Here is a 16,122-nt window from a genome sequence, read left to right as displayed (position 1 = left end):
GTATAAACAACACAAAAGGCTATTTTCATAGCCACACATCTGTTAAAAATTATTGTTAAGGCGTTAGAAACTTTAAATTTTGAATTAAACCCGTAAACTGTTGCCTACGACCATACCACGGTGAATACACCCGTTCTCGTCCGATCACGGAAGTTAAGCATCGTCGGGCCAGGGTAGTACTTGGATGGGTGACCGCCTGGGAACTCCTGGTGCCGTAGGCTTTTGCAACCGTTTACAAAAAAAAAAAAAAAAAAAGTCGCAAAAGGGGACTCCCTTTTCTTTACAAAATCTGCTTTTTTAGTTGACTCTAAGATACACAGAACTCATCCCCTGCAAAAGAATATGCATAAACGCGCCCCTGCCTGGGTGGTGTCGATCGAAAGGGGAGCGACTGGTCGAAAGGTGTGTGAGGGCGCTTCTTCCGTCTCCGCATCTCTGAGGGAAAGAAAATGGCGCTCTTTTTCCTCGCACACAAGCCAGAAAGCTAGTTTTGATGCTGAACAACAAGGGCAACGGTTAAAGGGACTATAGCCACCATAGTCACCGAGAGAAATTTCGGGCCCAGGGGAAGTTTTCTTAAGGGGCCCTCGTTGTGATCAATTACATACCCAGGACCAATAGAAGTGTGCTCTGGTCATTAAAAATTAAAAACGAAAGTGAATGAAATCTTTTAAAAGTCAAAACTATTTAAATCTTTTAAAAAATGGTTTTTAAAAAATCGTTTGTAGATACACGGGGATACCCGGGAATCTTCCCCGTCCTCTCGGCGGCCATGAAAGAAACCCTCGCAAGTCTAAAGTTGCACGATGTCGATGTTCCCTAGTTTTGTCGAAATGACGAAAAGACTGCAAAACTAGCTTTGAAGAGCAAAAGTTTATAAGATTCGTCAATCGTCGTTACGTATCTCTGGCAACGTTGCGTATTGACGTGTCAACTTGCCAAAATGTTTTGGTCGTTGTCGTTTCTTTCTAAGACCAACACGAAGGAATCAGAGCTGTTTTCATGAAAATAATGAACGGTAGTAAAAGAATGCATTTCACCGCACCAGAATCCAATATGCGATATGCATAAATGGTTGACAATTGTTGTTATTGTTGCTGCTGCTGTTGTTGTTACTATTGTTACTGTTAGATCGTTACTGCTAATGCTTATTTTTTTGTGGTCGTTGCTATAGTCAGTATTCCCATTATCGTTAGTTTATCGATGCTATCGTTAATTTTTGTTATTGTCGTTATTGTTATCTTCATCGTTGTCATTATTTTCGTTTTCACTATTGATATCGATTTTCTTGTTGCTACTGTTTGTTATTTTAACTATTATTATCGTCATTGTTTTTTATTACAGCGACTCGTTTTCACTGTTGTGACTGTCACATTTGTTCCGCCGTCGAGTGATTTCCGGGATTGTAACCGGTCGATCACGCTTGCTGGTTGTCACGTTGAAACGATTCTCGTCGCTCCTATGCTTATTTGGTTGCCTCTTTGCGATTCTTAGATTTTTATTGATTTTATACAAAAAAAAAACAACAACTTTTGAAATAAATAAAATTTATTTGCACTTATAGCAGACTTTGTATGCGCCTCTCAAAATATGCAGTAGACTCTTAGGGGTGAGAGGAGAGGTTTTTTTTTTTAAGTCGTTAGAGGAGGGGGCGAGCGCGAACGCAGGCCCCCACTACCAGAAATTGTACGGTCGAGTTACCGACGTTAGCGGTAATCGCAGGGGTCAGCCCAGGCGAAGTGCAATGCAAGAGCCTCACCCTGGAAGAAGCCCCATGTTGATCAGGTTTACTTCCCCGTCAGGTAAGTATGCTTTTCCCGTTGTGTGGGCAGCCTCGGACGTGCCCCAATCTTCTCAATTGTGGGTTTTCGATTGCACACCGCATCGTCCCGTTTGTTTGCTTTTTTTTTTTCCTTCTCTATAGTATGGGCCGCGCTCAGCAGTAGTGCAACGCCGAGGCAACCCGCGGTCAGGGCGAGGTAAACCTACGATCCCTTGACCAAATGCCAAAAATCAGATTAATATATGAGCCGGACTATGCCGGCGTACCAGATATTAAACTGATAAGAACAGATACTACACTTGATCTTAGCCATTAGGCCGAGAAGCGATACTTTTTGCAACGAATTTGTCCCGGCTCCCTCCCTCTCAACGAAAAAACTTGTGGACATTTGAATGATCAAGTCGATGGGTAACTTTAAGTTTCAACGATGAAAACATGGCTTTCTTGTACTGCATCAATTTCACTCTAAAACATTTGGGCTTTTTTTCAAAAATAACCCAGCTTCTTTCAAAAATAACAAGCTTCTTTCAAAAATAACCCAATTAACCAAAACATAAAAAACGTTTAAAGGCTTTTAAATTTAACGCTGGGCAGCAGATGTGATCAAAGGCCAAGTTGAACAACTGAAAATCAACTCTGCATATGAGCGTCCGACAGATTTCTCTGTCAAAAAGCATTTTGAGAACCTCTGTATTTAAATGTTTTTTTCAACTGTTGTAATGACAGTACTTTAATTCATCACTAGGGTCGCCAAGAAACAGCAGAGTTTAGGAGGACTTGCTTGTCATTAGCCTCGATCCTTTCCCAAGTAGTAATTCCTCACAAAGTCTAAAAAAACAAGCTTGAAAGTTTAAAAATTGGGATGGTGCAAATTAAGTTAAGAATTTAAACTGTGTAGCAAGAAAATATTTTTCAGATACTTTAGTTATTGCAAGAAATGAACACTTTAAATGTTTACTGACAAAAAGGTAAAACAATTTTAAAAAGTGACCTAAAACATCCACTGACAAAATATCAAATGACAAATGGAAAATGAAAAAATGTATGACACTAAATCGACACAGCATTAGGTTAGCAAAAGTAAAGCATACATACCTTGCACACTGTATCTGCATTTTTCCAATCACAAACTCGCAGAGGGTGGTAAAAGTTAATGAGACCTGGAACAATAAGCAAAGTATTTTTTTTAAATATTACATTTTTTAACATATTACCTAACCTAAATTAAGCCTGCAAATGTATTTGCGTACAAATTAGAAGCTCAGGATTGATGGAGAATAAACTTAAAAATATAATTCCCAAGTCAGTTAAAAAGATGTTTACTTGTTGGCTAAAGGTCGACTTTTTCAAACTACCACTTTTAAAAAATGGTTCTGGTAAACTATCGAAGAAACATGACTTACCTTTTTCTTGAAACTTTAACTGCTTCAATATTATATGCTCTGCTAACCTAACTTAACCCTTAACCTTGCCCCAGGACAACACTCAAAATTCTCTTTCAATAATTTATTTTCAATAATCAGACTTGCTACCTGAGGCTGAGTTAACTTTAGCAGTAACTCTATAAAACATAATGTGAGAAAGCCAAACAAAAGGTTCAGTTCAAAATGTAATGAGTATGTAATTTTTTTAAAATTTTATCGCATATCTTTAATTGAATTAAAGGGATCATTCCAAAGAAGCTATAGATTGTCCAGTGAAAAGCATACCTAATTAAGCATTACTTTATTGGGGTTGTGTCAGTATAACTGTAAATGAAACAAAGCTATGAACAAACTAAAGAAATAGGTAAAAGTCTTAGAAAGATCCTATTTCTGTTTCACTCACCAATAAAATCAAGAAGAATTTCCCACTTCTTATTCATTGAGTGGGATGCTCTAAAGAGTATTGCAACTTGCATTCTGGATAATCCAGGAACTCAGAACAAACTCTGTAACTGCACTCATGAAAGTCTTTTGTAACTACTCCTTCATAAAGCTGATGCTTCTAAAAATGGAAATTTATTTTTGAAAGGATTTTTTCATCAGAAACTATTCTTAAGCATTTGAAGACTTGAAAAAGTAAAGTGGGCACAACAATAGGGGTTAAACTGCTTCAAATTTTAAAACACAAACACCAAAATAAGGTGAAAAGATTGAAAATAAAATAGCACAGTACTTTCTGTTACCTTAAAGCATTCTTGATAAATCGTTAAAAAAACTGTGTGAACTCCTCTAAACTTGTCACTTGTCTTGGTTTTGGCATCAGCTACTGTATGAGAAGATAAAACAGGATTTAATTTGTTTAGTTTCCCTTTTTTTTTTTTTTCTTTTTTTCGAAACAAGCTAAAAGCACCTTTTCTGCTCTTGACGCTACGCCAACACCAAAAATTTCAGTAGGACTGCGCGTAGCCACTGCACCGTTGTTAAACTCAATGATATGCACTTTACCGCAAAATTAACGCACCACTTATAAATTCCGACTTATTTTGAAAAATATTACGTATTTCCCGGATTTATCAAATACAAAGTCGATAATAATGTTTATTGTGACGTCATTTGTAGGCTTTATTCCGTTTTAGTTTCCAAATTGTAGCAGCTTTTCATAAGCAGCACGTTTTGCTGTAACTAAACCTCACTTTTAAAAGAAAAGTATGTATAAAGTTAGTATGAACAGATGTGTTGCTCAATGATAACTGTCATTTGAGCAACACGTCTGTTCTGACTTCTCAACGATACATAAGCAGACATTTTAAAACCTTTTTTGGTACCTCTTGCATCGTTCATGGGAGATGGATTCCTTCTTATGTAGGATAATGCTAGACCACATACGGCGCATGTTGTTACTGAATACTTACAAAGTGCTACTATTCAAGTTTTGGAGTGGCCGGCTTGCAGTCCAGATAGGAACCCAATAGAGCATCTTTGGGGCATAATGGCACGCTGTGTTAGAAGTCAACATCCACCACCTAGACGAGTTGCGACAAAGTCTTATCCGCGTATGTGAAGATATCCTTCAAGAAACGATTACACCTCTAATTGAAAGAAATCCACGGTGCTGTCTGGCTGCAACAACATCAAGATGTGGCAACACTAGATATTGATAAGTCAAAAATGTTACATTTTAAGCTGTATTAGTGTGCATAACAACAATAATCATCTTAGTTTATTTTGTTACTTACCTTAATTTTATTACTTACCATATTTCTAGTTTTAGTTTGTTTTTCTTTTCTTTTCTTTTCTCACCATCCTCAAAGTCGCTTTTATTATTATCATCGAAATAACTGTGTTCATGTGTTCTATTCTTAACACGTTTGTCAAAATATATGACCACAATTAAATAAATCGAAATGTATGTGGTGCGTTAATTTTGCGGTTAAGTGTATATTAACTAGATATTTAACTCGCGCTTTCGCAGTGAAGCATATTTTTTTGCCAAGCAAGTTTTTTTTTGCCAGCCAGAATCATAAAAACATCGATTAAAACAAACGAATTATTGTCAGTTTAAATAAAGAGGCTACCGGCTTTAAAAACTTAAAAAACTTGCTTCACTTTTTCTTACGAAATTTATTTGAAGTTTTACATCTAGTTAGTATAAATATCATTGGTTTAGCTAAGAGCATAGTAACGGTTTCTGCTTACTCGCGCAGCCTAGCAAGATGGGTGCACCGCGGACGCTCAGTTGCGAATTCTTTACTTTTTTTTTTTCTATTATTCCCCTTCCCGAAACCCCGAAATGAACGAAACGCGATTGGCAAGTATTTGATGCATACCTTAATACACAGTGACTAAATTGTAGTATGTGTTTTTTCCGTGCCGAAACTCTGGTCGGAAGACAGTGCATCTCTTTAGATATTTTAGAGCTTGTGGGTTATCACTAGTACCCAAGCCTTTTTATGAGTCATTAAAAAAAATTTACAAACAAAACTGTATTCTTCTTCTTTTTTTTTTTTTTCCGATTGTGATCAGATTATGATTTGTACTGACGATATTACATTGTGTCTACTTCCTCGGTCTTATTTTCTTACAAACATTAACAACATTTGTAGTTTCGTAACTATCCCATTGACCCTTTCATGCACCAATTATTTTTCCATAACTAACATAATCCATAAAAAATCATCTACAAAATGACAGCGGTACTATTAACTGTTTTAATTAGACTTTTTCTACACCTTGATACATTTTGATAGCTTTACAGAACGTTGCGCGGCATTTAGGACTTTGTCAGGTCGTAACAATTACACTAATTGAGTTTGAAAGTCACAGTAACCTCACCGGTAACTGTTCCGTGCTTTTTAGGTCGATGTATATTCTAGAAAAGGGGAGTTTGAGAGCAATTTTGAAGAAAAGAAAAAAGGTTTTAAGTTGTTCATAGCCTAGGACGGATGCAGCAGTTTAAGTGTTTTATTTTAGCAGCTAGTTTAGCTATTCTGCACTTGGCATTGTTTGCAAAATTAAATATAGCGATTGCTACAGATATTTTCATTTGAACCTATTTCGTTAATGCGTCTAATGTTTTTAAAAGATGTGTGGCTATAAAAATAGCCGTTTGAGCGGATTTTGATCTACTTACTGCTGGTGTACTTGGTAACAGCCTTGGTGCCTTCGCTCACTGCGTGTTTAGCAAGTTCACCGGGAAGTAAAAGGCGCACGGCGGTTTGAATTTCACGCGAAGAGATCGTAGATTTCTTATTTTGAAGGGCGAGCCGCGAAGCTTCAGAAGCAATTCTTTCGAAAATGTCGTTCACGAAAGAATTCATGATGCTCATTGCTTTAGAAGAAACACCGACATCAGGGTGAACTTGCTTCAGGACGTTGTAAATGTAAATGGCATAAGACTCTCGTCTCTTTCTCTTGCGCTTCTTGTCACCAGTTCCAGCAATTTTACCACCTTTCTTACCGGCGCGCTTCTCGCCTTTTTTCGCCACCTTTGGCGCTTGTTTTCCTCCGGTTTTTGGTGCGTCTGACATTTCGACGGGCCTAACAGTAAAAATTCTTTTCGTTTGTTTTCATTGAATTGCAACTGGATTTAATTTAAGATAAAGCCGCCGAAATCTTAGAGTTAGCTGGTAATGCTGCACGCGATAACAAAAAAGCCAGGATCATTCCTCGTCACTTACAGCTAGCTGTTCGCAACGACGAAGAGTTAAACAAGTTGTTGTCAGGTGTTACAATTGCGAGCGGCGGTGTGTTGCCAAACATTCAAGCTGTGTTGCTTCCCAAAAAGAACGAGAAGGTTCCAAAGCCAGCAGCCCAGTAAACGGCGGTATAAACAACACAAAAGGCTATTTTCATAGCCACACATCTGTTAAAAATTATTGTTAAGGCGTTAGAAACTTTAAATTTTGAATTAAACCCGTAAACTGTTGCCTACGACCATACCACGGTGAATACACCCGTTCTCGTCCGATCACGGAAGTTAAGCATCGTCGGGCCAGGGTAGTACTTGGATGGGTGACCGCCTGGGAACTCCTGGTGCCGTAGGCTTTTGCAACCGTTTACAAAAAAAAAAAAAAAAAAAGTCGCAAAAGGGGACTCCCTTTTCTTTACAAAATCTGCTTTTTTAGTTGACTCTAAGATACACAGAACTCATCCCCTGCAAAAGAATATGCATAAACGCGCCCCTGCCTGGGTGGTGTCGATCGAAAGGGGAGCGACTGGTCGAAAGGTGTGTGAGGGCGCTTCTTCCGTCTCCGCATCTCTGAGGGAAAGAAAATGGCGCTCTTTTTCCTCGCACACAAGCCAGAAAGCTAGTTTTGATGCTGAACAACAAGGGCAACGGTTAAAGGGACTATAGCCACCATAGTCACCGAGAGAAATTTCGGGCCCAGGGGAAGTTTTCTTAAGGGGCCCTCGTTGTGATCAATTACATACCCAGGACCAATAGAAGTGTGCTCTGGTCATTAAAAATTAAAAACGAAAGTGAATGAAATCTTTTAAAAGTCAAAACTATTTAAATCTTTTAAAAAATGGTTTTTAAAAAATCGTTTGTAGATACACGGGGATACCCGGGAATCTTCCCCGTCCTCTCGGCGGCCATGAAAGAAACCCTCGCAAGTCTAAAGTTGCACGATGTCGATGTTCCCTAGTTTTGTCGAAATGACGAAAAGACTGCAAAACTAGCTTTGAAGAGCAAAAGTTTATAAGATTCGTCAATCGTCGTTACGTATCTCTGGCAACGTTGCGTATTGACGTGTCAACTTGCCAAAATGTTTTGGTCGTTGTCGTTTCTTTCTAAGACCAACACGAAGGAATCAGAGCTGTTTTCATGAAAATAATGAACGGTAGTAAAAGAATGCATTTCACCGCACCAGAATCCAATATGCGATATGCATAAATGGTTGACAATTGTTGTTATTGTTGCTGCTGCTGTTGTTGTTACTATTGTTACTGTTAGATCGTTACTGCTAATGCTTATTTTTTTGTGGTCGTTGCTATAGTCAGTATTCCCATTATCGTTAGTTTATCGATGCTATCGTTAATTTTTGTTATTGTCGTTATTGTTATCTTCATCGTTGTCATTATTTTCGTTTTCACTATTGATATCGATTTTCTTGTTGCTACTGTTTGTTATTTTAACTATTATTATCGTCATTGTTTTTTATTACAGCGACTCGTTTTCACTGTTGTGACTGTCACATTTGTTCCGCCGTCGAGTGATTTCCGGGATTGTAACCGGTCGATCACGCTTGCTGGTTGTCACGTTGAAACGATTCTCGTCGCTCCTATGCTTATTTGGTTGCCTCTTTGCGATTCTTAGATTTTTATTGATTTTATACAAAAAAAAAACAACAACTTTTGAAATAAATAAAATTTATTTGCACTTATAGCAGACTTTGTATGCGCCTCTCAAAATATGCAGTAGACTCTTAGGGGTGAGAGGAGAGGTTTTTTTTTTTAAGTCGTTAGAGGAGGGGGCGAGCGCGAACGCAGGCCCCCACTACCAGAAATTGTACGGTCGAGTTACCGACGTTAGCGGTAATCGCAGGGGTCAGCCCAGGCGAAGTGCAATGCAAGAGCCTCACCCTGGAAGAAGCCCCATGTTGATCAGGTTTACTTCCCCGTCAGGTAAGTATGCTTTTCCCGTTGTGTGGGCAGCCTCGGACGTGCCCCAATCTTCTCAATTGTGGGTTTTCGATTGCACACCGCATCGTCCCGTTTGTTTGCTTTTTTTTTTTCCTTCTCTATAGTATGGGCCGCGCTCAGCAGTAGTGCAACGCCGAGGCAACCCGCGGTCAGGGCGAGGTAAACCTACGATCCCTTGACCAAATGCCAAAAATCAGATTAATATATGAGCCGGACTATGCCGGCGTACCAGATATTAAACTGATAAGAACAGATACTACACTTGATCTTAGCCATTAGGCCGAGAAGCGATACTTTTTGCAACGAATTTGTCCCGGCTCCCTCCCTCTCAACGAAAAAACTTGTGGACATTTGAATGATCAAGTCGATGGGTAACTTTAAGTTTCAACGATGAAAACATGGCTTTCTTGTACTGCATCAATTTCACTCTAAAACATTTGGGCTTTTTTTCAAAAATAACCCAGCTTCTTTCAAAAATAACAAGCTTCTTTCAAAAATAACCCAATTAACCAAAACATAAAAAACGTTTAAAGGCTTTTAAATTTAACGCTGGGCAGCAGATGTGATCAAAGGCCAAGTTGAACAACTGAAAATCAACTCTGCATATGAGCGTCCGACAGATTTCTCTGTCAAAAAGCATTTTGAGAACCTCTGTATTTAAATGTTTTTTTCAACTGTTGTAATGACAGTACTTTAATTCATCACTAGGGTCGCCAAGAAACAGCAGAGTTTAGGAGGACTTGCTTGTCATTAGCCTCGATCCTTTCCCAAGTAGTAATTCCTCACAAAGTCTAAAAAAACAAGCTTGAAAGTTTAAAAATTGGGATGGTGCAAATTAAGTTAAGAATTTAAACTGTGTAGCAAGAAAATATTTTTCAGATACTTTAGTTATTGCAAGAAATGAACACTTTAAATGTTTACTGACAAAAAGGTAAAACAATTTTAAAAAGTGACCTAAAACATCCACTGACAAAATATCAAATGACAAATGGAAAATGAAAAAATGTATGACACTAAATCGACACAGCATTAGGTTAGCAAAAGTAAAGCATACATACCTTGCACACTGTATCTGCATTTTTCCAATCACAAACTCGCAGAGGGTGGTAAAAGTTAATGAGACCTGGAACAATAAGCAAAGTATTTTTTTTAAATATTACATTTTTTAACATATTACCTAACCTAAATTAAGCCTGCAAATGTATTTGCGTACAAATTAGAAGCTCAGGATTGATGGAGAATAAACTTAAAAATATAATTCCCAAGTCAGTTAAAAAGATGTTTACTTGTTGGCTAAAGGTCGACTTTTTCAAACTACCACTTTTAAAAAATGGTTCTGGTAAACTATCGAAGAAACATGACTTACCTTTTTCTTGAAACTTTAACTGCTTCAATATTATATGCTCTGCTAACCTAACTTAACCCTTAACCTTGCCCCAGGACAACACTCAAAATTCTCTTTCAATAATTTATTTTCAATAATCAGACTTGCTACCTGAGGCTGAGTTAACTTTAGCAGTAACTCTATAAAACATAATGTGAGAAAGCCAAACAAAAGGTTCAGTTCAAAATGTAATGAGTATGTAATTTTTTTAAAATTTTATCGCATATCTTTAATTGAATTAAAGGGATCATTCCAAAGAAGCTATAGATTGTCCAGTGAAAAGCATACCTAATTAAGCATTACTTTATTGGGGTTGTGTCAGTATAACTGTAAATGAAACAAAGCTATGAACAAACTAAAGAAATAGGTAAAAGTCTTAGAAAGATCCTATTTCTGTTTCACTCACCAATAAAATCAAGAAGAATTTCCCACTTCTTATTCATTGAGTGGGATGCTCTAAAGAGTATTGCAACTTGCATTCTGGATAATCCAGGAACTCAGAACAAACTCTGTAACTGCACTCATGAAAGTCTTTTGTAACTACTCCTTCATAAAGCTGATGCTTCTAAAAATGGAAATTTATTTTTGAAAGGATTTTTTCATCAGAAACTATTCTTAAGCATTTGAAGACTTGAAAAAGTAAAGTGGGCACAACAATAGGGGTTAAACTGCTTCAAATTTTAAAACACAAACACCAAAATAAGGTGAAAAGATTGAAAATAAAATAGCACAGTACTTTCTGTTACCTTAAAGCATTCTTGATAAATCGTTAAAAAAACTGTGTGAACTCCTCTAAACTTGTCACTTGTCTTGGTTTTGGCATCAGCTACTGTATGAGAAGATAAAACAGGATTTAATTTGTTTAGTTTCCCTTTTTTTTTTTTTTCTTTTTTTCGAAACAAGCTAAAAGCACCTTTCTGCTCTTGACGCTACGCCAACACCAAAAATTTCAGTAGGACTGCGCGTAGCCACTGCACCGTTGTTAAACTCAATGATATGCACTTTACCGCAAAATTAACGCACCACTTATAAATTCCGACTTATTTTGAAAAATATTACGTATTTCCCGGATTTATCAAATACAAAGTCGATAATAATGTTTATTGTGACGTCATTTGTAGGCTTTATTCCGTTTTAGTTTCCAAATTGTAGCAGCTTTTCATAAGCAGCACGTTTTGCTGTAACTAAACCTCACTTTTAAAAGAAAAGTATGTATAAAGTTAGTATGAACAGATGTGTTGCTCAATGATAACTGTCATTTGAGCAACACGTCTGTTCTGACTTCTCAACGATACATAAGCAGACATTTTAAAACCTTTTTTGGTACCTCTTGCATCGTTCATGGGAGATGGATTCCTTCTTATGTAGGATAATGCTAGACCACATACGGCGCATGTTGTTACTGAATACTTACAAAGTGCTACTATTCAAGTTTTGGAGTGGCCGGCTTGCAGTCCAGATAGGAACCCAATAGAGCATCTTTGGGGCATAATGGCACGCTGTGTTAGAAGTCAACATCCACCACCTAGACGAGTTGCGACAAAGTCTTATCCGCGTATGTGAAGATATCCTTCAAGAAACGATTACACCTCTAATTGAAAGAAATCCACGGTGCTGTCTGGCTGCAACAACATCAAGATGTGGCAACACTAGATATTGATAAGTCAAAAATGTTACATTTTAAGCTGTATTAGTGTGCATAACAACAATAATCATCTTAGTTTATTTTGTTACTTACCTTAATTTTATTACTTACCATATTTCTAGTTTTAGTTTGTTTTTCTTTTCTTTTCTTTTCTCACCATCCTCAAAGTCGCTTTTATTATTATCATCGAAATAACTGTGTTCATGTGTTCTATTCTTAACACGTTTGTCAAAATATATGACCACAATTAAATAAATCGAAATGTATGTGGTGCGTTAATTTTGCGGTTAAGTGTATATTAACTAGATATTTAACTCGCGCTTTCGCAGTGAAGCATATTTTTTTGCCAAGCAAGTTTTTTTTTGCCAGCCAGAATCATAAAAACATCGATTAAAACAAACGAATTATTGTCAGTTTAAATAAAGAGGCTACCGGCTTTAAAAACTTAAAAAACTTGCTTCACTTTTTCTTACGAAATTTATTTGAAGTTTTACATCTAGTTAGTATAAATATCATTGGTTTAGCTAAGAGCATAGTAACGGTTTCTGCTTACTCGCGCAGCCTAGCAAGATGGGTGCACCGCGGACGCTCAGTTGCGAATTCTTTACTTTTTTTTTTTCTATTATTCCCCTTCCCGAAACCCCGAAATGAACGAAACGCGATTGGCAAGTATTTGATGCATACCTTAATACACAGTGACTAAATTGTAGTATGTGTTTTTTCCGTGCCGAAACTCTGGTCGGAAGACAGTGCATCTCTTTAGATATTTTAGAGCTTGTGGGTTATCACTAGTACCCAAGCCTTTTTATGAGTCATTAAAAAAAATTTACAAACAAAACTGTATTCTTCTTCTTTTTTTTTTTTTTTCCGATTGTGATCAGATTATGATTTGTACTGACGATATTACATTGTGTCTACTTCCTCGGTCTTATTTTCTTACAAACATTAACAACATTTGTAGTTTCGTAACTATCCCATTGACCCTTTCATGCACCAATTATTTTTCCATAACTAACATAATCCATAAAAAATCATCTACAAAATGACAGCGGTACTATTAACTGTTTTAATTAGACTTTTTCTACACCTTGATACATTTTGATAGCTTTACAGAACGTTGCGCGGCATTTAGGACTTTGTCAGGTCGTAACAATTACACTAATTGAGTTTGAAAGTCACAGTAACCTCACCGGTAACTGTTCCGTGCTTTTTAGGTCGATGTATATTCTAGAAAAGGGGAGTTTGAGAGCAATTTTGAAGAAAAGAAAAAAGGTTTTAAGTTGTTCATAGCCTAGGACGGATGCAGCAGTTTAAGTGTTTTATTTTAGCAGCTAGTTTAGCTATTCTGCACTTGGCATTGTTTGCAAAATTAAATATAGCGATTGCTACAGATATTTTCATTTGAACCTATTTCGTTAATGCGTCTAATGTTTTTAAAAGATGTGTGGCTATAAAAATAGCCGTTTGAGCGGATTTTGATCTACTTACTGCTGGTGTACTTGGTAACAGCCTTGGTGCCTTCGCTCACTGCGTGTTTAGCAAGTTCACCGGGAAGTAAAAGGCGCACGGCGGTTTGAATTTCACGCGAAGAGATCGTAGATTTCTTATTTTGAAGGGCGAGCCGCGAAGCTTCAGAAGCAATTCTTTCGAAAATGTCGTTCACGAAAGAATTCATGATGCTCATTGCTTTAGAAGAAACACCGACATCAGGGTGAACTTGCTTCAGGACGTTGTAAATGTAAATGGCATAAGACTCTCGTCTCTTTCTCTTGCGCTTCTTGTCACCAGTTCCAGCAATTTTACCACCTTTCTTACCGGCGCGCCTTCTCGCCTTTTTTCGCCACCTTTGGCGCTTGTTTTCCTCCGGTTTTTGGTGCGTCTGACATTTCGACGGGCCTAACAGTAAAAATTCTTTTCGTTTGTTTTCATTGAATTGCAACTGGATTTAATTTAAGATAAAGCCGCCGAAATCTTAGAGTTAGCTGGTAATGCTGCACGCGATAACAAAAAAGCCAGGATCATTCCTCGTCACTTACAGCTAGCTGTTCGCAACGACGAAGAGTTAAACAAGTTGTTGTCAGGTGTTACAATTGCGAGCGGCGGTGTGTTGCCAAACATTCAAGCTGTGTTGCTTCCCAAAAAGAACGAGAAGGTTCCAAAGCCAGCAGCCCAGTAAACGGCGGTATAAACAACACAAAAGGCTATTTTCATAGCCACACATCTGTTAAAAATTATTGTTAAGGCGTTAGAAACTTTAAATTTTGAATTAAACCCGTAAACTGTTGCCTACGACCATACCACGGTGAATACACCCGTTCTCGTCCGATCACGGAAGTTAAGCATCGTCGGGCCAGGGTAGTACTTGGATGGGTGACCGCCTGGGAACTCCTGGTGCCGTAGGCTTTTGCAACCGTTTACAAAAAAAAAAAAAAAAAAAGTCGCAAAAGGGGACTCCCTTTTCTTTACAAAATCTGCTTTTTTAGTTGACTCTAAGATACACAGAACTCATCCCTGCAAAAGAATATGCATAAACGCGCCCCTGCCTGGGTGGTGTCGATCGAAAGGGGAGCGACTGGTCGAAAGGTGTGTGAGGGCGCTTCTTCCGTCTCCGCATCTCTGAGGGAAAGAAAATGGCGCTCTTTTTCCTCGCACACAAGCCAGAAAGCTAGTTTTGATGCTGAACAACAAGGGCAACGGTTAAAGGGACTATAGCCACCATAGTCACCGAGAGAAATTTCGGGCCCAGGGGAAGTTTTCTTAAGGGGCCCTCGTTGTGATCAATTACATACCCAGGACCAATAGAAGTGTGCTCTGGTCATTAAAAATTAAAAACGAAAGTGAATGAAATCTTTTAAAAGTCAAAACTATTTAAATCTTTTAAAAAATGGTTTTTAAAAAATCGTTTGTAGATACACGGGGATACCCGGGAATCTTCCCCGTCCTCTCGGCGGCCATGAAAGAAACCCTCGCAAGTCTAAAGTTGCACGATGTCGATGTTCCCTAGTTTTGTCGAAATGACGAAAAGACTGCAAAACTAGCTTTGAAGAGCAAAAGTTTATAAGATTCGTCAATCGTCGTTACGTATCTCTGGCAACGTTGCGTATTGACGTGTCAACTTGCCAAAATGTTTTGGTCGTTGTCGTTTCTTTCTAAGACCAACACGAAGGAATCAGAGCTGTTTTCATGAAAATAATGAACGGTAGTAAAAGAATGCATTTCACCGCACCAGAATCCAATATGCGATATGCATAAATGGTTGACAATTGTTGTTATTGTTGCTGCTGCTGTTGTTGTTACTATTGTTACTGTTAGATCGTTACTGCTAATGCTTATTTTTTTGTGGTCGTTGCTATAGTCAGTATTCCCATTATCGTTAGTTTATCGATGCTATCGTTAATTTTTGTTATTGTCGTTATTGTTATCTTCATCGTTGTCATTATTTTCGTTTTCACTATTGATATCGATTTTCTTGTTGCTACTGTTTGTTATTTTAACTATTATTATCGTCATTGTTTTTTATTACAGCGACTCGTTTTCACTGTTGTGACTGTCACATTTGTTCCGCCGTCGAGTGATTTCCGGGATTGTAACCGGTCGATCACGCTTGCTGGTTGTCACGTTGAAACGATTCTCGTCGCTCCTATGCTTATTTGGTTGCCTCTTTGCGATTCTTAGATTTTTATTGATTTTATACAAAAAAAAAACAACAACTTTTGAAATAAATAAAATTTATTTGCACTTATAGCAGACTTTGTATGCGCCTCTCAAAATATGCAGTAGACTCTTAGGGGTGAGAGGAGAGGTTTTTTTTTTTAAGTCGTTAGAGGAGGGGGCGAGCGCGAACGCAGGCCCCCACTACCAGAAATTGTACGGTCGAGTTACCGACGTTAGCGGTAATCGCAGGGGTCAGCCCAGGCGAAGTGCAATGCAAGAGCCTCACCCTGGAAGAAGCCCCATGTTGATCAGGTTTACTTCCCCGTCAGGTAAGTATGCTTTTCCCGTTGTGTGGGCAGCCTCGGACGTGCCCCAATCTTCTCAATTGTGGGTTTTCGATTGCACACCGCATCGTCCCGTTTGTTTGCTTTTTTTTTTTCCTTCTCTATAGTATGGGCCGCGCTCAGCAGTAGTGCAACGCCGAGGCAACCCGCGGTCAGGGCGAGGTAAACCTACGATCCCTTGACCAAATGCCAAAAATCAGATTAATATATGAGCCGGACTATGCCGGCGTACCAGATATTAAACT

General features: G+C 38.1%; 2 long non-coding RNA genes, 8 other non-coding genes and 2 pseudogenes across 10 annotated transcripts; 3 read left to right on the top strand and 9 right to left on the bottom strand.

The window, feature by feature from the left end:
- The first annotated feature begins 102 nt into the window (after nucleotides 1-102).
- LOC149879895 (5S ribosomal RNA) lies at nucleotides 103-221 on the top strand. Its single transcript, XR_016446620.1, has one exon. It is a non-coding gene; the product is annotated as a 5S ribosomal RNA (ribosomal RNA).
- A 1,309-nt stretch (nucleotides 222-1,530) lies between these two features.
- Nucleotides 1,531-4,207, bottom strand: LOC149879892 (uncharacterized). The gene is made up of 5 exons (XR_016446166.1): nucleotides 4,118-4,207; nucleotides 3,951-4,033; nucleotides 3,611-3,769; nucleotides 2,879-2,943; nucleotides 1,531-2,611 (listed from the first exon to the last, which is right to left on the bottom strand). It is a non-coding gene; the product is annotated as an uncharacterized LOC149879892 (long non-coding RNA).
- LOC149879894 (U1 spliceosomal RNA) lies at nucleotides 1,647-1,810 on the bottom strand. The gene has a single exon (XR_016446521.1). It is a non-coding gene; the product is annotated as a U1 spliceosomal RNA (small nuclear RNA).
- Nucleotides 1,921-2,112, bottom strand: LOC149879893 (U2 spliceosomal RNA). The gene has a single exon (XR_016446684.1). It is a non-coding gene; the product is annotated as a U2 spliceosomal RNA (small nuclear RNA).
- A 2,122-nt stretch (nucleotides 4,208-6,329) lies between the features above and the next one.
- LOC149879891 (late histone H2B.L4 pseudogene) lies at nucleotides 6,330-6,734 on the bottom strand (annotated as a pseudogene).
- A 398-nt stretch (nucleotides 6,735-7,132) lies between these two features.
- Nucleotides 7,133-7,251, top strand: LOC149879890 (5S ribosomal RNA). The gene has a single exon (XR_016446619.1). It is a non-coding gene; the product is annotated as a 5S ribosomal RNA (ribosomal RNA).
- A 1,309-nt stretch (nucleotides 7,252-8,560) lies between these two features.
- Nucleotides 8,561-11,152, bottom strand: LOC149879887 (uncharacterized). Its single transcript, XR_016446268.1, has 4 exons — nucleotides 10,981-11,152; nucleotides 10,641-10,799; nucleotides 9,909-9,973; nucleotides 8,561-9,641 (listed from the first exon to the last, which is right to left on the bottom strand). It is a non-coding gene; the product is annotated as an uncharacterized LOC149879887 (long non-coding RNA).
- LOC149879889 (U1 spliceosomal RNA) lies at nucleotides 8,677-8,840 on the bottom strand. The gene has a single exon (XR_016446519.1). It is a non-coding gene; the product is annotated as a U1 spliceosomal RNA (small nuclear RNA).
- LOC149879888 (U2 spliceosomal RNA) lies at nucleotides 8,951-9,142 on the bottom strand. The gene has a single exon (XR_016446683.1). It is a non-coding gene; the product is annotated as a U2 spliceosomal RNA (small nuclear RNA).
- A 3,011-nt stretch (nucleotides 11,153-14,163) lies between the features above and the next one.
- LOC149879886 (5S ribosomal RNA) lies at nucleotides 14,164-14,282 on the top strand. Its single transcript, XR_016446618.1, has one exon. It is a non-coding gene; the product is annotated as a 5S ribosomal RNA (ribosomal RNA).
- Nucleotides 14,283-15,706: 1,424 nt separating this feature from the next.
- LOC149879885 (U1 spliceosomal RNA) lies at nucleotides 15,707-15,870 on the bottom strand. Its single transcript, XR_016446518.1, has one exon. It is a non-coding gene; the product is annotated as a U1 spliceosomal RNA (small nuclear RNA).
- A 117-nt stretch (nucleotides 15,871-15,987) lies between these two features.
- On the bottom strand, nucleotides 15,988-16,086 carry LOC149879884 (U2 spliceosomal RNA; annotated as a pseudogene).
- Nucleotides 16,087-16,122: the final 36 nt, after the last annotated feature.

Source organism: Hydra viridissima, unplaced genomic scaffold, assembly GCF_058129835.1.
Source record: "Hydra viridissima isolate aposymbiotic clone 2 unplaced genomic scaffold, HvirCarnegie_v1 scaffold_13, whole genome shotgun sequence".
NCBI lineage: Eukaryota > Metazoa > Cnidaria > Hydrozoa > Anthoathecata > Hydridae > Hydra > Hydra viridissima.
The sequence above is the reverse complement of the archived record's forward strand: the minus strand, read 5'-3'. Positions and strand labels throughout refer to the sequence as shown.